This window comes from Equus przewalskii, chromosome 7 (genome assembly GCF_037783145.1).
Source record: "Equus przewalskii isolate Varuska chromosome 7, EquPr2, whole genome shotgun sequence".
NCBI lineage: Eukaryota > Metazoa > Chordata > Mammalia > Perissodactyla > Equidae > Equus > Equus przewalskii.
The window spans coordinates 47,750,832-47,774,460 of NC_091837.1; the positions used below are offsets into that span (position 1 = coordinate 47,750,832).

At 38.8% G+C, this 23,629-nt stretch overlaps 1 long non-coding RNA gene across 8 annotated transcripts in view; it reads right to left on the reverse strand.

The window, feature by feature from the left end:
- LOC103559432 (uncharacterized) overlaps positions 1-23,629 on the reverse strand; it is a 102,852-nt gene that overhangs the window by 35,967 nt on the left and 43,256 nt on the right. For 5 of the 8 annotated variants that reach the window (XR_011542636.1, XR_011542641.1, XR_011542640.1 and 2 more), the window contains exons 3-5: positions 13,496-13,592; positions 12,605-12,639; positions 8,230-8,315 (exon numbers count right to left, since the gene is read on the reverse strand). This is a non-coding gene — a long non-coding RNA (uncharacterized lncRNA). The remainder of the gene's footprint in view (positions 1-8,229; positions 8,316-12,604; positions 12,640-13,495; positions 13,593-23,629) is intronic. The other 3 variants (XR_011542635.1, XR_011542642.1, XR_011542638.1) reach the window with 1 other exon arrangement.

Genomic DNA, 23,629 nt, shown 5'->3' on the forward strand with positions numbered 1-23,629 from the left:
ATCCCCTCTAACTCCTTCCGCTTTCTCCCCAGTGCCTGACATAATGCCTGGCACATAGCGAGAGGGAGGGAGGGAAAGAGATGCCATAAATCAGATCAAAAAGGCAGGAACTCTAGAATCAGGATTTTTCTTCCCTTGGTATGGCCAAAATGTTTAATGAATAGAGTCCATTAGTATTTTTTTTCCTCCAGTGTTCCTTTCTAATAAAGACAGAGCAGTATGGGTTTTCTCCTTACTTTTGTTACAAAAAACTTACAAAATTTCATTAAACCCAGCAGATATGTAATGAGCAGCAGGCATCATTCTAGGACTGGGGCTACAGAGGTGAAGAGAACATCGTCCAGGAGCAAGGAGCTCATGGTGTGGTAGAAAAGACAAACATGCCCACACTCTTATCGCTGTATGAGTAATAAGGACATCTAGAAGATTTATATATTTTGTAGAGATTGTGCCCAGGAAAGAGTGATTGATTTTATCTGTGAAAAGCAATCAGTAATAGGTACCCAGGAGAGGTGGCATGTGAGGTGGGATCTGAACAGTGAACAGGAGTCTGCCAGCCGTACTCTGGGGTAGAGGTGCAGGGACAGCGTGAGCAAAAGTGTGGCATGTGGGCAGCATGGTCACTGGGGTGAATCTACAGATAGGAATTACCAGAGTAAACTCTCAAAGGGAAGTGGTGGCAAGAAATGAAGATAAAGAAGTCGGAAGGGAGCAAATCCAGCAAACCTCATATGTCACATGATAATATTTGAATATTATCCCATGGGCAATGAGGAGACAATGAATTTAGAAGTAGGGAGAAACTATTTTCAGCTGTGTGTTTTACAATAGGTCAGCTTGCTGGTAGTGTGTGGAATATACTGGAGAGGGCAGAGTCTAGATGTGAGATGATGAGTCAAGTTCAGCGGGGACATGAGCTGAAACTCAAATTGTGGTATGGTGGGAGTAGGAGACTGACAGGAAAAACATTTAGGAAGTTGTTTGGGGGAGAAGGTGTTGGGTCGAGAGGGGGCAGACTCACAGGGTTTTGGCTTGAGCCTCTGATTTGTTGTGCCATCAACCAACATAGGCAATATGCATAAAGAGATGCCTATCACTTTAATTTCCTGTTTCAGATAGCACGCACCAACATAGTTGTGGATTTCTTTGATGTTCATCATTTTGTGACAGTGAATACACTTTCACATTCACCACCAAGTTCAACCTTCACCATTTCCCTGGGGGATAGGTAGCAAATATTACAAAAAAGCCTTATGTCCTATAGGGCGTGCATAAGTCCTCAGGGATTTTCCTATGATCAAAATTGCCCCTGAAAATCCTATAGGGGAGTCCTGGGTTGAAGACTGGAATACTGTTTCTTTGTAAGTCTAACGGACCTTCCTCCAACTCCCCCGCCACCCCTGACATTGAAATAGGTTGCTTTTTCCTCATTTGAGCACAAATTAGGTAGGAGACTTGGAGTTTGGACTCATGTTTTATAAAAATGTAGATCTTTAAACATGAGAATTATGCTGAACCCAACGACACGTGCACACCAAGAAAGGTATGAAGGATGAAGGAACAGTGGGAGTGGAGGAGGCCAGTTAATATTTCTCAGTTCCATCTCATCGGGGCATATGATTGTTAGGCTCCTGGACTAAATGAAGGACTTCTCTATTAAAACCCTCTCCCTCATTGTCACCGTTGAAATCATGTACATTAATTGTACCCACGATGTGAGCACTGCATATTTTCTTTTCATACAGTGAGCAAGACACACAGTCTGTGACTTGTCCAAAGACAAAATAGGTAGCTGACAGATCCAGGACTTAATGTATCCTGAGTCTCAGATTCCAACTGAGTTGAGTCAGTCTCACAAGTTACCAATTTTTGTTTTGGAATAAGTACTCCTAATGATCAGAAATTGGAATGAATGTTTTATCAAGAGGATATAAGAAATTATATTTACTTTTTCCTTATAACTTGATTCTACCAAGTGAATGTGATATATAGAAGAAATGTTCATTGAGGGAAATACATCAACTGAATTTGGGTTAATCAGCATCCAGTGAAAATAAACAAATGGCTGGCTGTTTGAAGCTGAATAACAGCTGTACTGCATATTGGTGAGTTCAGGAGTTTATTTTATCAGCTGTCCCAGATAATGATTTTATGCTAATAAAATCATCAAGAGACGAATTTTTAAATCATGCTGAACTGGCAGGAGCACTACTGGGCATAAAATGAAATTCCATTTTTTAATTAATTTCCTGGGTATCTTTGACCAATCCAGGCTTGTTCTCTACCTAGGATCTCTCTCCTTCTTGTGTGGTTCCACTTAGGAGAAAAATTACAGATCTGGGGTTTCTTAGCATGAAATTAGAGCATGGAATTCAACACTTTGATCAAGCAGTGTTATTCTGTTGCCCTTTTTCACCTGAGAGATATTTATGACTAAAAAGAGTTATTTAGAGCAGTGATTTCCAAAAGGCTTTCTGCACACCCTTTCAGATCTGTTATACAATCCACTGATGTATGCAAGAAAATATTTGAACTTCAATTTATATTTATTTTCTATTGTACTTTAAAAGGTCCATTATATATGTTTCTGTAATAATCTGCATACATAGAGTACTATATTATAATTTATAAATAAGTAAACATAGGATGGTTGTACCTTTTTAAAAAACTGTTAAGATACCTTCCTTAAAATGTTTGGAACTACCGATGTACAGCATTTTTCTAAAATGAGCCAATGATTAGATTATTCCGGGAACTTTTTTTTAAGACCGGAGATTCCTGAGGCTACTCCAAGAAGATTCTAGTTAAATAAGTCTGCCTAGAACAGTGGTTATCCAACATTAGTTACATCAGACTCACCTGGACCCCACCCCAAAGTTTCTGATTTCAGTAGGTAAGGGAGGGGGCCTGAGAATTTGCATTTCTAACAAGTTATCAGGTGATGCTGCTGGTCCAGGGACCCACTTTGAGAACTGCTGCTCCAGTGGGGGACTCAGGACACAGGTGACTCCAGAGATGAGGTGATGGTACTGATCTAGATTTGATCATCTCCCATCCTAGGCAGTTCTTACAGATATTCCATCATTTTGTTTTCCTTTCTTACTCCTGTTGCTATGTTAGAGGGAAACAACTGTTTTTCACACTGTAGTTTTCAATATTGGTGTGGAGGCTAAGAGCACCAGTGTTATATTGACGTAGATTTGAATTTACAGGGAATTCATATGAGTGGTTTAATTAAATCCTGTAATTAATGTAATCCTGTACTCAATGAGGTACTTATTTGTATATGGATGGAAAACTGAGACAGTCAGGTCCATAATGATTTGGCTGCATCCGTATGATATTTGGGAATAGAAATAACACCATTAACCATTCAACATACACAGATTTTAAGATCAATAAGAAAAATACATGGTGGTTTGTCACAACCAGGCCTTTTTTAAAATTGGGAATCAAGAGATTGATATGAAATGAAGTATGAGTAAGTGTAACAAGCCACAGAAACTTTAAGAAAAGGAGAACTCCTTTCCTTTGAATTATATAAAATACATCCATTGGCAAATAGCACTTTTTACAATACAGCATAGCATTAGCTGTTTCAATGCCTGCACAATGTGTAAAACTACTTGCTAGATTAAATTATGTAGAAGAGCATTTCTATAACGCTTAGTGTCTGACTCACTGACCATCAGTGGGGCACTCAAAGTTTAAGAGGCATTACATGCTTTCCTTGTTGGGCAGACAATTAAATGTAGATGTTACTGGGACTGATTTACAAGAAGAAGGCAGTGGCAATGTAGGTATAGGTTTGTTTTCGAACTCTTAAAACAATTATGTATATTACAGTTCACTTTCTGTTTGTCCTTTGAAATGTGTAGTTACGGCCATTTATCTCACAGTTTTAATTTGAAATAAATGGATAGGACCACTTGAGATTAGATGTATTTTAGGAAAATGGAACCTATAACATTAATTCTTTTGGGGGATACTTTAGCACTAGGTTTTGATCTGCCCTCTACAGAGAGACACATTTATGATTTTATACATTTGATAAAAGCTACTTTAATGGGGTCATTCTGTATTTAAAACAAATGAGAAAAGTGTTCCAGAAATCTCCTCAAGGAGTATTACTGTCTTTTTATAAAATAACTTTAAATGGACTGTAGTTATAACAAGAAGAAGGATTGCTAGAATATATGTCAGTTTAACCTGTTAAAGGCAGAACAATTCAAAATGTATCGATCTTATAAATAAGTTTTGAAATAACATTTGGTTGTCCTCCATTGGCTTCTTAGAAACAACACTTTCAGGAGCTTATTTACAATGCAATTCACATAACAATCAGTAAATAAATATTAACACATTTTTGTTTACTTACTCTATAGAGGTGCATTAAGGGTGAAAATGTGCAGACTGGAAAGAGTGTGAATGTTGGACTCAGACCTTGGTTGAACTGCTAGCCCCACAGGAAAGTCTGTGTGACTTTGGGTGACATATTTGACCACTCCAAAGAGCCTTTTGTAAAAATAAGGATGTACTAATGAAGTTCTAATCAGGAGACAGAAACCACATAGTAATCTGAACAGGGAGAGTTTAATATAAAGAATAATAACTGTAACAGTGGACTGGAATACAAGAGATTGGCTAGGACAAAGTAAAGAGAGCTCTAAGAATAAAGGAATAGCAGACATGAGGAGCAGCCACTGCTCCAGGGCAGAAATAGAGCGCCAGGGAGGAGATCCTTCTAGAGCTGACAGCCATGGCTCAGTGGATGACAGGGAAGTCACTGTGGGGCCTCACTGATAGAACTTGGAGGAAATGTGTCCTCTAGAGTGGCAGGGAAAGCTGCTCATGGGAGGTGTCCCTCTGGGAGTGCTCCGCTCCAAAACCACAGAGGGGATGCTGGGGCAAGCTGCTGTCTGCCGGGCACTGCTGGGAGCCAAGCCCTAGAGAAGCCAGGCATGGGGAAGACCCCTGCATTGCAGGCCTGGTGCTGGAAAAGCCTCATGTGCTGAGGAGGCTTCAAGGCAGCCCTGCAAGCTCACCCCTTCCTCCTGCAGGGCCTCTCCTGAACACTCCTCGACTGACAATGCTTAACATTTTGTCAACTGGGACACTGGCATTATTTTCAGTTTCTTGAGTTGAAAAGCAGATCATATAGAGAGAATTTCTATCAACACCAAAGCTCACAGCAAATCGTAAGTGATCATAACATAACCAAAATTGTATAATTCAGAAGATATAGGGGCCGTTCAGGAGCCTCTCTTCTGCTTAATGTTTCTTCACAAGAACAGAATAGGTGTATTTGTAACTTTAGATCAGACAGATTAGGTTATTTTGGACTCAAATCATTGCTTAATGAGAGGTATGGTCAGCACTTGATTATTCAGAGAGCAATTTGTATATTACTTGGCACCAGAGTTGCTTAAAATACTCTGACATTAGTATAATCATGAAAATCACCAGTAACCTAGAAAGGAAAGTGACAATACTGCTGATGCTATGAACGGCCTTTGCTGGATGATTTGAGAATTCTGTAGGGTATTGAATTGAGCTGTAGGTTCAGAAAGTTTATAAGATGGGCCCCCTGGCTTGGGAGTAGGACATGGAAAAGGAGGAGAACAAAAATCTATTTAATTTACACTTTGAAATTCCTATCTTTTGGGCATAGAAAGATGACATTTGAACTGTTGTTCTTTTTGGGGTTGGGGATTTTTTTTTTGCTTTAATACCCTAGGTTAATTTAAACTGTTTCTGAGGTTATCAGAGTATAAAATACTTAGTCTTTCTAGAATCTGAGAAAGGAGTCATTATAATAAGTGTTTAATACATTAAGTGCCAACATTTTGAATTTAACTTTAAGGCAATTTATTTTTCTAAAATGAATGATGCACTGATGCTCAAAATAGAGATATAGTAAACATAATTTGGCTTTTCTTATTGACTCATAATTCATAGGCTGAGTTAGGACGGAGGAGTGTGACTGGAGGTCTAGTTCCTTGAGCAGATCGGGGCAACCAGAGTTGAAAAGGATGATGCCCAGGACTTGCTTTCTCAGAAACATCCAGCATGTCCCTTTCTTTTTTCCTTTAGAGCCACTTTCAGATAAAGGTGGAGAGAAGCATGGGACCGAATGATCCTCTGGTTTGCAAGATTACTTTGTAAGTAATAACTAAGGGACACAAGGGTGCTATTTATTATTACGCAGGAACACCAGGTATAAACCAGGGCTGTCCAGGACAAAATAACGGTCATCCCAGTACTAAGTTGCATGTATTGAGCATATACTCTCTGCTCAGCATTGTGCTAAACACCTATGGCCATCATCTCACTTAAGCCACATGACAGCCCAGTGAGGTAGGTACTATTTTTTATCACTGAGATGGTTAATTTTGTATGTCAACTTGGCTAGGCCACGGTACCAAGTTGTTTGGTCAAATACCAATCTAGATGTTACTGTGAAGGTATTTTTAGATGTGATTAACATTTAAATCAGTAAACTTTGAGTAAACAGATAACGTTTCATAACATGGGTGGGCCTCATCCAATCCTTGAAGGCCTTAAAAGACTAAAGTTCCCTAAAAACGGCATTTTCTTCAGGACTGCACCATAGAAACCCTGCCTGAGTTTCTAGCGTGCTTCCCTGAAAAATTTGGACTTGCCAGCCCCCACAGTTGCATGAGACAATTCCTTAAAATCTCTGCTCTCTGATATATACTATCATATAACCAATATATACCATTGGTTTTGTTTCTCTGGAGAACACTGGCTCATGCAATTCCCATTTTACAGATGAAACGAATGCACAGAGAGGTTAATTAGCTCATCTAAAGTCAAATCACACAGTTCATAAAAGGAAAACATGAGATTTGAACCTAGATTTTTGGACTCCAGAGCTCAAGCTCTTTACTATTAAGCTCTGTTGCCTCTTAAAAACGTAAATAAACAAAACAACAACAAAAAACCCTAACATGATTTTTGTTTCAATTGGCCTGTCTTTCTGAGACTCTTCCTTGTTACTAACAGTTTCCTGGTGTTACTGAGCATCAACCAAAGCCTTTATGATGATTTGGTAGCCGTGTTACAGCGGGCCATAGGCACCTCTCGTTGAGACTATGCATTCTTCAATCACCCGTATACAGACTTTGTTCAGGGCATATAAAGGAGTATCCCTCTGCATTTTTAGAATTTCTGATAGGTGTTTCAGGGCAGAGACCTACTTTCCAAGCCTTCCAATAGATTATGTTTGTCATCATTAGTTAGCGCTAATTCAGATGTAACGCAATAGGCTGGCATTTCCCAAACCTGCTGGAATAGGTAACTCTCTGAACTTAATACTGTACTGGGCATAAGAAACATTAAAATTTTCATTTTTATATTACACTGAGAGCTAAAACCCTCTTTCTCATTAGTGCCATCAAATCGATTCCGACTCCTAGCAACCCTGTGGACAGCAGAGCAGAACCCTGTCCGGTGGTTTGTGCCATCCTCTCACCCTCGGGCGCTCTATCAGACAATGCCCTGCTGCTATTCACAGGGTTTTCATGGCCAATTTTTTCAGAAGTGGGTGGCCAGGTTCTTCTTCCTAGTCTTTCTTCATCTGGAAGCTCTGCTGAAACCTGTCCACCATGGGTGAGCCTGCTGGTATATGAAATACCGGTGGCATAGCTTTCAGCATCACAGCAACACGCAGCTGCCACAGTATGACACCCAACAGACGAGTGGTGTGGTTCCTGCATCAGGAAATGAACTCGGGCCATGGTGGCGAGAGCACAGAATCTCAACCACTAGACCACCAGGGCTGGCTACAAGTATAGCACACCTTTCAGAAATTACTGCTCATCAAAATTAGAGAAACTTATTCCTTTACAGGATCCTGTATATTATGTTTTAATTTTAAATTGGCTTAACCTAAAAAAAAATTTGTCTTTACATTAAGTATTTGCCTTGAAAAATCAGATTCTTATCCATCAGGTTTTCAGGAGGGAGTGGGGATGTACATGAGAAATTCAGAGAAAACATCATCATGTAAAATGAATCCTGCTTAAACTATTACCATGCTAATAGATATGGTTTTTAATAAATAGCATGGTTTTTAAATATTTAAAGACTTTTGTTCTATTATTATGACCTCAAGTATCTTGGACTCACAATTCGACTAAACTATGAATTTAACATTAAGTAAAAATTTCCATGAAGTGTAAAGAAAGAATGCTTTTTTTGTGTTACCCAGAGTAGGAGTTGTGCTGTTTTGCCTTCTCTTGCTGCTGCTAAACGTAATTCTTCAATATTTCTTTGTTCAGTCCTTTCTACAGCTGCAAGAAGAAGTACGTATTACTCTACTTTAGTCAGGATCCTATTAGAAAATTCATTACAAAAATGTGTAAAGAACAAAGTACCCACGGTGAGAAAGTCACAATGTTCTGATTGTAATTCAAACGCAGTTAGACTTTATTGCTGTTCTCACTGCCTTCCCTTTCCAATTAGAGTTCAACTTCTTTCAGGTTCAGATGAGTTTCTGGTTTTGATTCAGAAGTCTTTAAGCACATTACTCACTACAATACCCATCACAGATAATTATGAGTTACTTTCGCATGCTGAAATACTATTACACAGCTGCCTTAGAAAGGTAGATAAGTGGAGAGAGGGGTTTATACCTTCCCGAACCTTACACTGTGAAAAGTAATAATAAGAAATAGCATTGGTAGGAAGATTTACAAACCATATAAATATATTTAAATTTACATATACTCATATACATCCACATAAGAATATAAAGTTTATTTAACAAATACTATTGAACTTACTATGTGCCAAGGGCTATTGAAAGCACTTTAAAAATATTAACTTATTAAATCCTCATAACTACTGTATGAAGTGTTACTATTATCCTGATTTTATAGATGAAGAAACCAAGGCACCAAGAGGTTAAGGAACTTAACTGAGGTCACACAGCCGGGAAGGAGAGGAGTTGGGATTTGAACTTGGGTAGGCAGGTCCCAGAGTCCATGCTCTTCTTGCTACCTTACGCTCCTGATGCCACACTTGCAGGGAAAGGGAGCAGTGGGTAATCTAACTTGTTTAAGAGACGAGAATATGTAATAAGGTCTCATTTCTGCTAGATCTGAGTTCTGTTTTGGCTTACAGAAAAGAAGCAATTTCATAGAAAGACTTAGTAATCCCACTTAAAATATGTGTACAACGTCCTGTGCAAAGGCTGCAAGAGAGGAACCACACAAGGTTCCTTAGGTCTTCCTAAGAAATAATGAACAGTTATTAATAATTAGTAACTACTGTGCACTAACTGTTGTTCGAGACACTATGTGTGCCATCTCATCTCAACTACACACATCGTGAATACAGGAATAGCCGGATCTAGTTTAGCTCTGTCTTAAGAAATGACTAACATTACTACATACCATCATCTTCCATTCTCACATTTTTATTTCCACATCCAGACTCCCTCTCTACCTCAGAGGAAGGTGGCCAAGCCTCTACGGAGGCTCTCAATGCCTTCTTCTTTTGCTGAGATTCACGCTCTCCAGTCTTTCCTCTCTTTGGTTCTATGGCTCCTGGACTGTGAGCTCTTTGCGAACAGTCCTGTCCCTATCTCTCTTTACATACCTCTACTACTCCATGTATTACCTGAGCTGCAATTTATGCCTTCAGTCATTCCTGCAGTGAGCTATCTGTGCTTACACTATCCAAGGCTTTTATGACACTGTCTGGCACAATGTATATTTGGCCAATAAATATTTATGGAATAATCAAATAATGCTTAATAATATTTGCTCTACACTTTAGGGAAGAGAGTAAAGAGCGCGCCCTAATGTTTCTTTCTAGATTGACTAGCCATGTAAATGAAGGAAAACAGACAAGGATTTGGAGTTGAAAACCCTGAGTATGTTCCTGGACATTTCCTGTCCTGTGTTCATTCAGGACACTGAAAGAAGACTGCTGATCCAGCCAATGAAAAGCCAATATTCCAGTTTGGTGAGGTGGGGCTTCTAGAGTGCTCGTAATGTGCTGTTCCCTGATGTGGGTGCTATTTACATGGATGTGTTCCATTTGTGAAAATAGTGAGTTGTACATTAATGATCTATACTTTTCTCCATATATTTTATACCTTAAAAAAAATTTTTTTAAGCAAATACTCCAACCAAAAAATATTGTTTGTCCTATAAATTTTAAATTTAATATGGTTATAAACTAAATCTTTTTTTTTTTTTGAGGAAGATTAGCCCTGAGCTGACATTGGCTGCCAATCCTCCTCTTTTTCTGAGGAAGGCTGGCCCTGAGCTAACATCCATGCCCATCTTCCTCTACTTTATATGTGGGATGCCTACCACAGCATGGTTTGCCAAGCAGTGCCATGTCTGCACCCGGGATCTGAATTGGCAAACCCCAGGCTGCCTAAGTGGAACATGCGAACTTAACTGCTGTGCCACTGGGCTAGCCCCAAACTAAATCTTTATCTTTCTTTTCAATCAGAATCCAGAATCAGTAGGGATCACAGAGATCTAACTGCATCCTGATAGACAGTTATTTACATGCAGAGTAGGTTAATTAGTAGTATACTTGAAATGCAGGTGGGAACTTGGCAAATGCACTTCATTGATAGAAAAATTGCCACTTTGCAATCTCTACGTAGTAAGTGATTCAGCAAGAATTATCAATAAATGCTAAAACCATGGATTAAAAGTTTATTGGTAAACAGGATATTTGCATGGCCTCAACTTTTCTACCCACAGATTATTTATTAATTACAACGAGGAGAAGGTGTCTTTACAATGAACCACCGAGTTATCAGAGTTAACATCACCAGTAATAGAACAAAATGGCATCCTGGACCTCCTAATGTGATGCACAGGTAAAGAATACAGCCTCACCCACATATTATTTCTGCCAAAAATGCGTATGTTAACCTAATTATATGAAAAGAGAAAAACTCAAAATGAGGGATATTTTACAAACAATTCCATAAATGCTTTCCTCTTCAAAAAAGTCAAGATCGTGAAAGACAAAGGATAAAGAATTAGTCCAGATAAAAAGAGACTTAAAGCAATGTGACAATTAAATGCAGTGTGGGATTCTGTATTAGAACCTGGATTAGGCGGAAAAATGCTACAAAGGACATTATTTGGACAATTGGCAAAATTTGAATATAAGCTGTATATTATATAATATTATTATATTAATGTTAAATTTCCTGAAATTGACCATTAAATAGTGATTACATAAGAAAATATCCTTGTTCTCTTTTTTTAAAGATTTTTTTTTCCTTTTCTCCCAAAGCCCCCTGGGTACATAGTTGCGTATTTTCAGTTGTGGATCCTTCTAGTGGTGGCATGTGGGATGCCATCCCAGCATGGCTTGATGAGTGATGCCATGTTCGCGCCCAGGATTCAAACCCACGAAACCCTGGGCCCGCCGAAGCAGAGCATGTGAACTTAACCACTCTGCCAAGGGGTCGGCCCCTATCCTCGTTCTTAAGAGATACATACTGAAGTATTTAGGGCTAAAGTATCACTATATCTGCAAATTACTCCCAAATAGTTCAGCAAAGTTAAAGGTAAATAAATAACATTAAATAATATATAAAAGGATAAACCAGATGTGGCAACATGCTAATGATTGGTGGATCTAAGTGAAGGATATACAAGTGTTCATTTTACTATTCTTGAAACTTTCCCACAGGTTGGAAACTTTTCGAAATAAAAAGGCAAATGATATGTAGGAGAAGAACGTATCCCTCTCTAGTGCCTGGTAAGCAGTAACTACCCTTTCCTGAACATCTCCAGTCGTGGGAAACTCACTACACTTTGCAAATTAACTCAAGCCATTACTACAATACACTGGATCCAAAGATAAACTCCCTGGCACTCCATCAACTAGGCCGTGAACTAGGCCTGGTCTGCCACAAACAAGATGATCCCTCCTCCAATCTAACAGCTGTTCAGATACTTGGGTATGATTTTGTTGTGTCTACCAATGTCTGCATTTCTGAGGTGAAACATTTCCTGTCTCTTCGAGCATTACCCTGTGATGTGGTTTCTGGTCTGCCTTGGTCTTTGGCGGGTTGCTGGATACACTCTCTGCAGTCTGAACCATTCAATGTGCTATCAGCAAATGATGTTATATCTGGCCAAGGTGATCTCACCAAAGCAGAATCACTCAGTTAAGTTTCTACTTCTATTTCCCAGGCCAGGACCATATCAGCTGACAAATCACAGTACCCATAATGCCAACTAAGCCCTTGTCCTTAGTGCATTTGGGTTCTGGGGAGGCAATAGGGCATGTCTTTATTACTGGGCCCATTAAATGTCAACTTGTCAGGCTAACCTAACATTCCAGTTTGTCAGGAGAACCTCAGTTCTGGGTTCTAATCTTTTTGTAATTAAAATAACAGGACAGGATCAAAAACATTACCTCATCTTCCCAATTAGAACACAATTTATCAAAGGGCTGGGATCACATCTAATAGGTTCAGTCTTCCAAAAATCACATAATACAGAGGCTTACAGAAGATGTTATGTGTTGATCTGCTTGTTCACTGAAAATGAGAGCGTTCATTTTAAATGCAAGAGCAAGTTAAGACACTGACCTGAAGATGTCTGACAAGTGGACATTATTTTGTAACTAGAGAACAAGAGAAGATTTTTAGTTCTCAAAGACATTTGGAAAGAAGTACAAAGAAATCAACATGCTTTAAATACAAAATTATCTTGCCCTTCTCTGGATTGCAAAGGAAAGATACACAGGATGTGTATGAAATCACAACTCTAATTCAATATTTTTATTCATAAAGTAGTAATGAAGAAATTTTCTCTTCTCTACCATAGAAATACTACTAAAAAATAATTACAGCAAAGCCCTGGCCATTTGGAGGATAATCCTAATGCATGAGGGCTTCCCAATGTAAGCATCAAATTTTTTTGTTTTAAACTATTTTAGAGAAATCACTCTGAGTCATTGAAGACTCATATGTCTTCTCAAATGCAATTTAACGTTTGAAGTTCATAACAATGAAGCTGGTCCATAAAGAAATTACTGTTGGCTGTTGTACCACAATGAAGTCTTCAGGACAATAGAACCAGCCAGAGCTATCTTCCCCCCAATCAAATGACTCCAAATAGCTATACCTCTTATGGTTTCTGTCCTGCCCGACTGTGTTCCTTCATCATCATGCTTCTGCAGCCTATCGGCCACACTCTCTCATGTCTCTAATTTTCTACTTTGAATTTTGTTGGGGATTAGATAAATGGGCTTTGAAAACATGCCATAATATTGTATAAAGTAAGAATTTAAAAGCTGTAAGTGAGGAAACTCTCATAGATAATTTCATGTCTAACCAATGACTCCCAAATTACATTATCTTTAGATCATAGGCTTGGTGTCATCTATTTTGGCATCTCAGAAGCCATTTCTACTTACATTCTGGGCCTTGGCTATAATTAAAGTAAATGCTGTTTATGTTAAGATCCATAATATTTACCTTCAAGCATGTTTCTGATTTCTTTGTCCTGAGTGACTTCTTTTGCTGTCTGTCCACTCCCATTAATAACAGCAGTATCAGCATTATATACTGACTCCTAAAAAAGCAGAGAAATTATTTTTAGCTACTATTTTTGTATTATGTATAGTCTTTTTCCAAATTACTAATTACTACTGAGTTTCTACAACAGAATCAAGTACTATGTAGGAATCTTTATATCATATCAGTTATGTCCACAGTAAGTGACTACTATTACAATAAGTTGAATACTACAGCTCAATTAATTCTAATAATAACTGGTGATTGTCCAAATAATTGCCAATTCACAATTAACACAGACAACTTCTATAATTGATTTCTTAGGTAAATTATCTGGTTGTTTTACCAAATTGATTCATGTGGTCAAACTAAATGAATAAGTTAACAAAGCCATTATTTAAATTAGAACAGATAGCACATTCGTTTAACATTATTCCTCCAAAGATTTTTGAGAAAAATAATTTCTCCCAACAGATCTAGATTTTTTTAAAGTTAATTTTGATGTATATAAGAAATAGAACATTATTTTCTAAAGTGATGTACACTGATAGGATACACCACTATCAAGAAGATGGTTTATAATGAAGCAAATTATCTCCTAAAGTCAATATTCAACAATGGAGAATAAATTTTTACTCTAAGTGGCTAACTGCTCTTTCAGGGATTTCAAACTAATTGGTAATGTATATATATATATCTAGGACCACTGGCTCAGTTCAGTTATACAACGTAAGACAGTAGAAATGGAGAGAATGCAAAAGATTTGCAGGAGAATATTAGAAATTTGATGTTTAATTTTAAAGACTTGAAGGTAAGATGTGAAACCATAAAACTCCTAGAAGAAAATATAGGCAGTACACTCTTTGACATCAGTCTTAGAAGGATCTTTTTGAATACTGTGTCTACTTGGACAAGGGAAACAAAAGAAAAAATAAACAAATGGGACTTAATCAGACTAAAGAGCTTCCCCAAGGCCAAGGAAACCAGGAACAAAATGAAAAGACAACCCACCACTGGGAGAAAATATTTGCAAATCATATATCCAACAAGCAATTAATCTCCAAAATATATAAAGAACTCACACAACTCAACAACAAAAAAACAAAGAACCTAGTCAAAAAATGGGCAGAGGATATGAACAGACATTTTCCCAAAGAAGATACACAGATGACCAGTAGGCACATGAAAAGATGTACAACATTATTAATCATTAGGGAAATGCAAATCAAAACTACAATGAGATATCCCCTTAAACCTGTTAGAATGGCTAGTTGGAGAAGATGTGGAGAAAAGGGGTTCCCACCATACACTGCTGGTGGGAATGCAAACTGGTGCAGACACTATGGAAAACAGGATGGAAATTTCTTAAAAAATTAAAAATAGAAATACCATATAACCCAGCTATCCCACTACTGGGCTGTTTATCCAAGGAACTTGAAATCAGCAATTGAAAGAGACCCACGCACCCCTATGTTCATTCTAGCATTATTCACAATAGCTAAGAAGTGGAAGTAACCTAAGCACCCATCGACTGACAAATGAATAAAGATGGGGTATATATAGAGAATGGAATACTACTCAGCCATGAAAAAGACAAAATCATCCCATTTGCAACAATATGGATGAACCTTGAGGGTATTACGTGAAGGAAAATAAGCCAGACAGAGAAAGACAAACACCACATGATTTCATTCATATGTGGAAGATAAACAAACACATGGACAAAGAAAACAGATTTGTAGTTACCAGAGGGGAAGGGGGTTCAGGGGTGGGCATAAGGGATAAAGGGGCACATATATGTGGTGACTGACAAATAATAAAGTACAACTGAAATTTCACAATGTTATAAACTATTATGACCTTAATTTAAAAAAATGTGAAATGGCTATATACTGTATGAATCCAAGTATATGACATTCTGGAAAAGGCAAAACTACGGAGAAAGTAAAAAGATCAGCGGTTGAGGTGGGGAGAGGGATGAATAGGTGGAACAAAGAGTATTTTTAGGGCAGTGAAAATACTCTATATGATACTATAATGATAGACACACATCATCATGTATTCCTCTAAACCCAAAGAACATACAACCACAAGCATGAACCCTAAGGTAATCTATGGACTTTGGGTGGTTATGATGTGTTGATGCAGGTTCATCAGCTATAATGAGCGGACCACTCTGGTGGTGCATGTTGATAATGGGGGAGGCTATGCATGTGTGGAGACAGGACATATATGGGAAATCTCTGTATCTTCTCTCAGTTTTGCTGTGAACCTGAAAATGCTCTAAAAAATCTGTCTTTAAAATAAAAACACTTTAGAGGACTGGCCCCATGGCCGAGTGGTTAAGTTCGTGCGCTCCACTTTGGCCGCTCAGAGTTTCAATGGTTCAGATCCTGGGCGCGGACATGGCACCGCTCATCTGGCCATGCTGAGGCAGTGCCCCACATGCCACAAGTAGAAGGACCCACAACTAAAATATACAACTATGTACTGGGGGGGATTTGGGGAGAAAAAGCAGAAAAAAAATATTGGCAAAAGTTGTTAGCTCAGCTGCCAATCTTTAAAAAAAAAAAAGTAAAATAAAAAGACTTTAAATAAATGGGCAAAGGACTTCAATAGACATTTCTCAAAAGAAGAATGACCAAAAAGCACATGAATAGATGCTCAACATCACTAATCATTATGGAAATGCAAATCAAAACCAAATGAGATACTATTTCACAACCATTAGGATGCCTAAAACTAAGAAGACTGACAATAACAAGCGTTGGTGAGGATGCGGAGAAATTAGAACCTTCATACAATGCTAACAGGAATGTAAAATGGTGCAGCTGCTTTAGAAAACAGTGGCAGCTGTTTTCTATTTGGCAGCTCTGCAAAATACTAAACACAGATATACCACACGATGCAGTAATTCCACTCCTGGTATCTATCTAAGAGAAATGAAAACATATGTCCACAACAAAATCCTGCACATGAGTGTTCAGAGCAGCATTATTCATTATTCATAATATCTGAAAAGTGAGAACAACCCAAATGTCCATCAACTGATGAATGGATAAATAAAATGTGGTATGTCCCTACAATGGAATATTATTTGGCAATAAAAAAGAATGAGGTACTGATATATGCTATGAATGAATGAACTTTGAAAATATTATGCTAAGTAAAAGAAGCCAGTCACAGAAGACCATGCATTGTATGCTTCCATTTATATGAAATGTCTAGAATAGGCAAATCCATAGAGACAGACAGGAGATTAGTGATTGCTTGGGTCTGAGGAGAAGGGGTAATAGGGAGTGATGGCTTATGAATACAAGATTTCTTTTTGGGGTGATGAAAATGTTCTAAAATTGATTGTGTTGACGGTTGCACATATCTGTCAACATATTCGAACCACCGCATTGTACTTTAGATGAGGAATTGCATAGTATATGAAATAGGTCTCAATAAAATTATTTTACAAAAGGTAGTAGAGATAGTCTGGCACCATATGGCACATTCAAGTTAAGGAATGTTATTTCTCACCTATTTAATACCTCATCTAACTGTTTTATACCATTTTTGCAACTGCACAGAGTTGTTTTTTTTTTAGGAAGATCAGCCCTGAGCTAACATCTGCTGCAAATCCTTCTCTTTTTGCTGAGGAAGACTGGCCCTGAGCTAACATCCATGCCCATCTTCCTCTACTTTATATGTGGGACGCCTACCACAGCATGGCTTGTCAAGCGGTGCCATGCCCGCACCCAGGATCCGAACCAGTGAACCCTGGGCCCCTGAAGTGGAACATGCACACTTAACCACTGCGCAACTGGGCCGGCCCCTGCACAGAGTTTTAATAATTAATTGTCTTGATAACAGCTTTAGGAAGGCAATAAAAGCTAATATGGAACCTGATTGACATAAATCCCCAAAGGGCCAGACTATAGAGAATGGACAGAGGGAATGGTATACACAAAGGTACGGAGAGATACATTTGCTAAGGAAAGAGGATATAGGGTAGGGGGAAAATAGGGCGGTGTAGAATGTGAAGTAAGAGTTGTTAGGCAATCTCAGGGAGTTCAGGTTGTCCTAAAAGCGAAGGGACAGCACTGCAAGTCCTCAAGGGAATGATATCAGATTGCAAGTCAGAAAGATCATCTGACCACTGTATGAGGAAGACCCAGAGCAAAAGTTCTCAGTGTGATCCCCAGACCTGCAGTAGCAGCATCACCCATGACACTGGCAGAATTCCACTTTCTCAGGCCCCAGCTCAGACCCACTGCCGTCTCTCCACACTCTTATTATTCACTTAAAATGCTTAAGCTCTTAACATTGTACCAGGCCCTCCACACGTGAGAAAAATTACACAGACAATGACTACTGAAGGGATATGAGAAAGAAAGTGCTGACAAAATCAGAGCTGAGATTAGGATGCTGACCGGGGCATCCCTGTATAGGATGGAATGAAGAGATTGGAAAAAATGAGAAAAGTAACTGGGAGACAGAGCAGTCTAGGAGAAAAGCAATGAGTATGTTCTCAAGCAGAGACAGTAACAAGGAGTATTTAAAGTGAAAAGTATTTCAATGACCAACTCAAATATTGCATAAGGAGCAGGTGTGAAGGAAGAGGCGTCCCATTTTTAGAAACATGAAATTTCAGATAGCTGAGGGGCAAGTAAGGATACCCACCATGCAACTAAACAGAAGACCTGGATGCCTGGAGAGGAGGATGAGGTCAAAACACAAATTTCCAAATAATCTCCCAGGAAAAATAGTGAAGCCATAAGAGGTTTGGTAGGGGAAAAAATTCAAGGGAAAAGGGAAGAATGATTAAAAAAAAAAATCAGAGGGACATCTATAATGAATATGGGTAACGGAAAAAAAGAAAGATAAGAACCATAAAAGCAGCCAGAGATGCAAAAAGAGAAATAGACTTATAGTGTCACCTCCTAGAGAGCGATCGGTTTCCTTAAAGCATAGATATAGAAAAACATGAAAACAGAGCCATTAAAAATAGTAAGGGTTTACTGATGGCCTTTAGAAAAACAGTTCAGTTAACGGGTAGAGTCAGGACCTAGACTACAAAGGGTCAAAATTATCAGGTGCTAAAGAGGTTGAAAAAGGGAGTGTAGACACGTTAATATTTTTTAAAAATCAGAGCCAAAACATGCATCTTGCTCAGAGAAAGTGCCCTTGCCTACTCTCTCTCAAGTAGCATTTGCCCACCCCCTAATTCTCATCCCTTTGCCCAGTTTTATTTACTTTCATAACACTTGCAACTTCCTGTCCTTATTGTCTGTTCACCTTCTATGAAGGGAGGGCTTTGTTTTCTTCACTCTTATATCCTCTCACCCAGAACAGCAGCTATTTATTTTTTCATATTTATTCTTGAATTAAGATATTTTGCTTAAAATACTCCTGGCCAAGACAGCACTTTGACCAATTTGTCAAATAATTAACTACTAAGAAGTAAGAGGAGTAAAGTACTAACTTTGAGTATCATACCTTTTTTTTTCATTTTTTAAAATGGATGCCACATAGTATGTTAGGACTAGTAGCACAGCACAAAGGTTAGGGCGAAGACAAAGTTAACACAAGCCGCGACTCATGCCCCTAAGCTGCCCTCACTCCACTCTCTACTCAGCACATTGTCAGCCATTCCCTTACTGCAGCTTCACTTCGGCGTCGTCACACAGTTCATCCCACATGAAATGCTTAGAGAAAAATCCCCAGCCCCAGATTGATTTTTTAAATAACAGCTTTATTAAGACATAATTCACATACCATAAATTTCACCCTTTTAAAGTATACAATTCTGTGGCTTTTAGTATATTCACAGAGTTGTGCGACAATCATCACTATCTAAATTTAGAACATTTTCATCACCTCAAAAAGAAATCCCATACCCATTAACAAACACTCCCCAAGCCCCTGTGCCCTACACTCCTAGCAACCATGAATCTGCTTTCCGACTTTATGGGTTTGCCTATTCTGGACATTTCTATAATGGGAATCATCCAATATGTGGCCTTCTGTGTATGACTTCTTTCACTTAGCATGCTTTCAAAGTTCTTTCATTCTTAGCACATGTCAGTACTTTATTCTTTTTTATTAATATTCCATTGTATGGATATAGCATATTTTGTTTACTCATTCATTAGTTGATGAACATTTGGGTGTATCCACTTTTTGGGTATTATAAATAATGCTGCTATGACCATTCCCATGTTGATTTAAAAAAATTTTTTTTAGAACATTATCTACTTTTATAAGAGATTCCATGTGAAAATTTTACTTCTTTAAAAATTTTTTTTTATTGAGGTCACATTGGTTTACATAACATCTTGTAAATTTCAAGTGTACATTAGTATATTTCGGTTTCTGTATGGACTGCGTCCTGTTCGTCACTACAAAAATGTTACTTCTCATAAAGCAATCTCTTAATGCAGGCTTCAGGTTTCATCAAAGTTAGAAAGGAGAAAATGTCTACAAATTATGCTTATTGAACTCAGAGAATAAGGAGAGATTCAAGAAAATTATTTAAATAATGAGTTGTAATTTTACAATTCTAAGGAAAATATCAGAATTTTGGGCTTTCACTATGTTGATATATTATTATTAGAGAGGGCAGGGAAATGTAGCAAAACATTAAAAAATATGGTTATCAAAAATGGTTACATTTTTTAAAAAACTGGTGATTTAAAAGGGTAAGGTTTATAAGAGGGGGATAATAAGCATTTGACTTGTTAAAGAACCTATTCCTGAACCAAAACACCTGTGACCACTATAAAATGTCTTCAAAGCTTCACTCTTATATTTAGCATCGAGTACATACTTTCTGTGATAAGAAAACCACCCCTTAGATTGGAGCAACTGCAGTCCTAGAGCAATCACAGAGGAGTTATCTAAGAATACAGCTTTCTCTCCGAAAGCTCAGGCTTCACAGCCATAGGTGATTCAGGTGTAGAGGCAGTAAACTAAGGTGCTAAATCTGTGATCGTCATCATTTACTGTGAATTGAAATTAAAACCTATATTCACTCACTATTCCCAGCCACTAGCCAGCTATATAACCTCACTCTAGATGCCTAAACATCAGATCACTCCCAAAGATAAACCAGTGGTCCACACCGACACCACCCTGGTAGACCTGTTCCACAAACGATAGGTGTTTGCTGAATAGACACTTGCCCTCCTACCCACCTCAATTCCATATATCCTTTTATTCCATTTAGGAAAAAAACCCCAAAAGCCTAATGTAGTATTCTTCCCTTTAAATACATTTAGGTTCTTCTCAAAAGAACTTACCCTCTTTAGCTCTCTTTGCTCAATGGGTAAAATTAGATGCATGTTGACCATTTCTATGATTCATGTAATGACTTCTGCCTGCCCTGCCCATTTCATATCCTTCCAATTCTGTAAGTTAAAAAAGGAAACTGGCAGTGATAAGTTTTAAGGGCTGCCCCCAACAAATAAAATAATGGAAAAGTCCCTAGATTTTAGACTTTCAGCTTATTTGAATCCATTTAATTAGGAAAAAAACTATTAAGATTGTAGCTTTTCACCTTAACTTTAGAAGCACAGTATTAGTTATCCCAAACTGTGATTAAGCTGACCTTACATTTAGTATAAGCTAGAAGAGGTGAGTATTTGTATGAATGGAAAAAGCCAAGGTCTCATTGATCTGTGTCAGTTCATTTGTAGTGATTGATATACAATTAGCTGTTTCAGACAATACACAGATTCCCCTTCCCACTAGTCTAGGTCCTAAAGAGACCTTATTTTCACTCTCCTAAGTCTTTTAAGAGTGCTAAGTATAGATTATGTTATCACCAGGACACAATGCTACTGCCCCAAAGTAAAAGAAGTCATTTCTGGTCAATCCACACCACCAACAGATATGTATTAAAAAAAGAAAATCTTTGTCTTTTCTAAAAGAGTCTTGCCCAATGGTTTTCCCATTGCTGCATGGTTGGTGGGGTCTCCCTTCCCAGCTGGAGAGGATGAGGGACTCAGGCCAGAGAAGGGGCACACATGCTCCTCCCCACATGCTAGGAGGTAGATTCTGGAGAGCACACGTGTCATCTACCCAGCCATGCTGCAGCTGCATTGCCCAATCTTCTGCGTGTGCCAAATTTGAAAATGCCTACAAATGCAAAAGTAGGCATTTTCAAATATACGAATTCTCAAAAAATTGATTTCCTAGGCAGCCTTTCTCAAAATGCTCTGCAAGGTTGTGCTCCACCAAATGATAGAGAAATCAAGAAGAAGGAAGACGTGGGATACAGGACACAGAAAATCCAGTGTAAGAAAGTGGTGAAGAGACTTCCCAGAGTGACTGAGAAGTGAAGCTCCCGAATGACAGCCATGTGCAAAGCTGTAGAGGGCAACCAGGCCAGGCTAGAGCAAGAGGACACAGGGACTAAGGAGGGCTGTCCTCAAGAAGTGACCACTTCATGAAGTCCGTGACTATATCTAAAGACAGTATGAGAAAAATCACGCAACCCTGTGTGGCTCAAGCTAGCAGCATCATAATAATGAAAATTCAATATTTATTGAGCCAAAATCTAGTCACAGATTAAGAGAATGAGAAAGGTAAAGTGGTTTTGCAGAGATTAAGGCAGGGAGAAACAGGAAAGAGACTCGAACGCTTATCTTCCAGAAGTAAGCCAACAGAAAATCTAAAATTGAAAAAAATCAAGCAACAGTGACATAAGTATGTTATGTAGAAACGTGGATGTAAAACAACTAAAGTAACAGCTAAAATTATTTAAATGGTTGCCTCTGGGAAAGTGTGAATCAGGGTGGGCAGGCATGGGCAGAGGGCATCAGTTTTCCATTGTAAATCTCAGAATATTATTTGACGTCTAAAATGAAATACTCACAGGCACATACACAGATTTTTTTTTTTAAAGAGACAACTCACAAAGAAGAAAAGTCTTAAAGATTCCTAAGACATTGATAAATATTAACTGATATGTGTAAGGCACAGACACATGATCAACTAGACACTTAAGAACTAGCAATGCCTCTGAAGTTACCACAATAAAAGCCCATTTCATAAGTTAATCGTGACCTCCAGATTCCACCTAGGATTTAGAAAGCTGGAAAGAGCCTCACTCCCGCTCTAATAATGAGAAAACACATAACCTACAAAACTATAACTTTTCTTGAACCCATGAGAGAACTGAGATGGCAGGGCAACCAACTAGTCTGAAATCTAAGGAAACTGCTCTAGAATAAGCACTGGCTCTCCTGTGGTGCGTATGGGAGGAGGATGGGGCCTGCCAAACAAGCAGATAAAAGAATCCAGCTAAAATTTTTAATGAAGTGCTACAGGCTGAAAGTAGGCTAGTGTGAGGATACAGAACCTCTGAGAGTCACAGACACGAGGAAAGTTCACACCCACCTGCAGGTTCTTCTCCATGGACCCCTACCTGGTTGTAACAAAAAAGACTGGAGTTAGGGCAGGTGACCAGAGAAAGCCTTCCTCAGTGGCGCAGGCCTGGAGGAGGGGAGCTGCCACTGCTGCAGAAAAGGCATGAAGCCCCACCGGAGCCTTTCCGCCCTAAGGAATAACCCTGCTGCGGGAAGAACTGCAAGCCCGCCATCCACAGGGCAGAGTGAAGATCCTTTCACTAAAGAGAGGGACTGGAAACGATTGGGGCCCACATCATTAAAGCTCTCCTATTACAGGAGGAGCAGGATCACTGAGAAAGAACCATCTCAGGGACCCCTGTCCCTTAGGCAGGGATGCAAGCCTGTCGAAGATGGAGGCTGGACCAGGACAATAGAGGACTTCCCCATCCCCTACTCTCACTAGCAAGTACTGAGAATAAGCAACAGCAGTCTATTAACATGGGAGAAGCAAAAGCACAGAGAGAAACTCTCTCTGAGGCACAAGGCACACAAGGAAGGCCTAAAGCTGAGGGTGAAGCTGGAACAATCAGAAAAACCCTCCAGCAAATCAGCTTGCACCTTATGCAGAGGCAATACTGAACTCGGAAATGGAAGGAATTTGAAGCCCGGGGTGCACTGAAGGTAACCATAGCAACAACAGAACCCAAGCTCAGCTCTACTCCAGCCTAGATTGATTGAACCTCCTACACTAAGA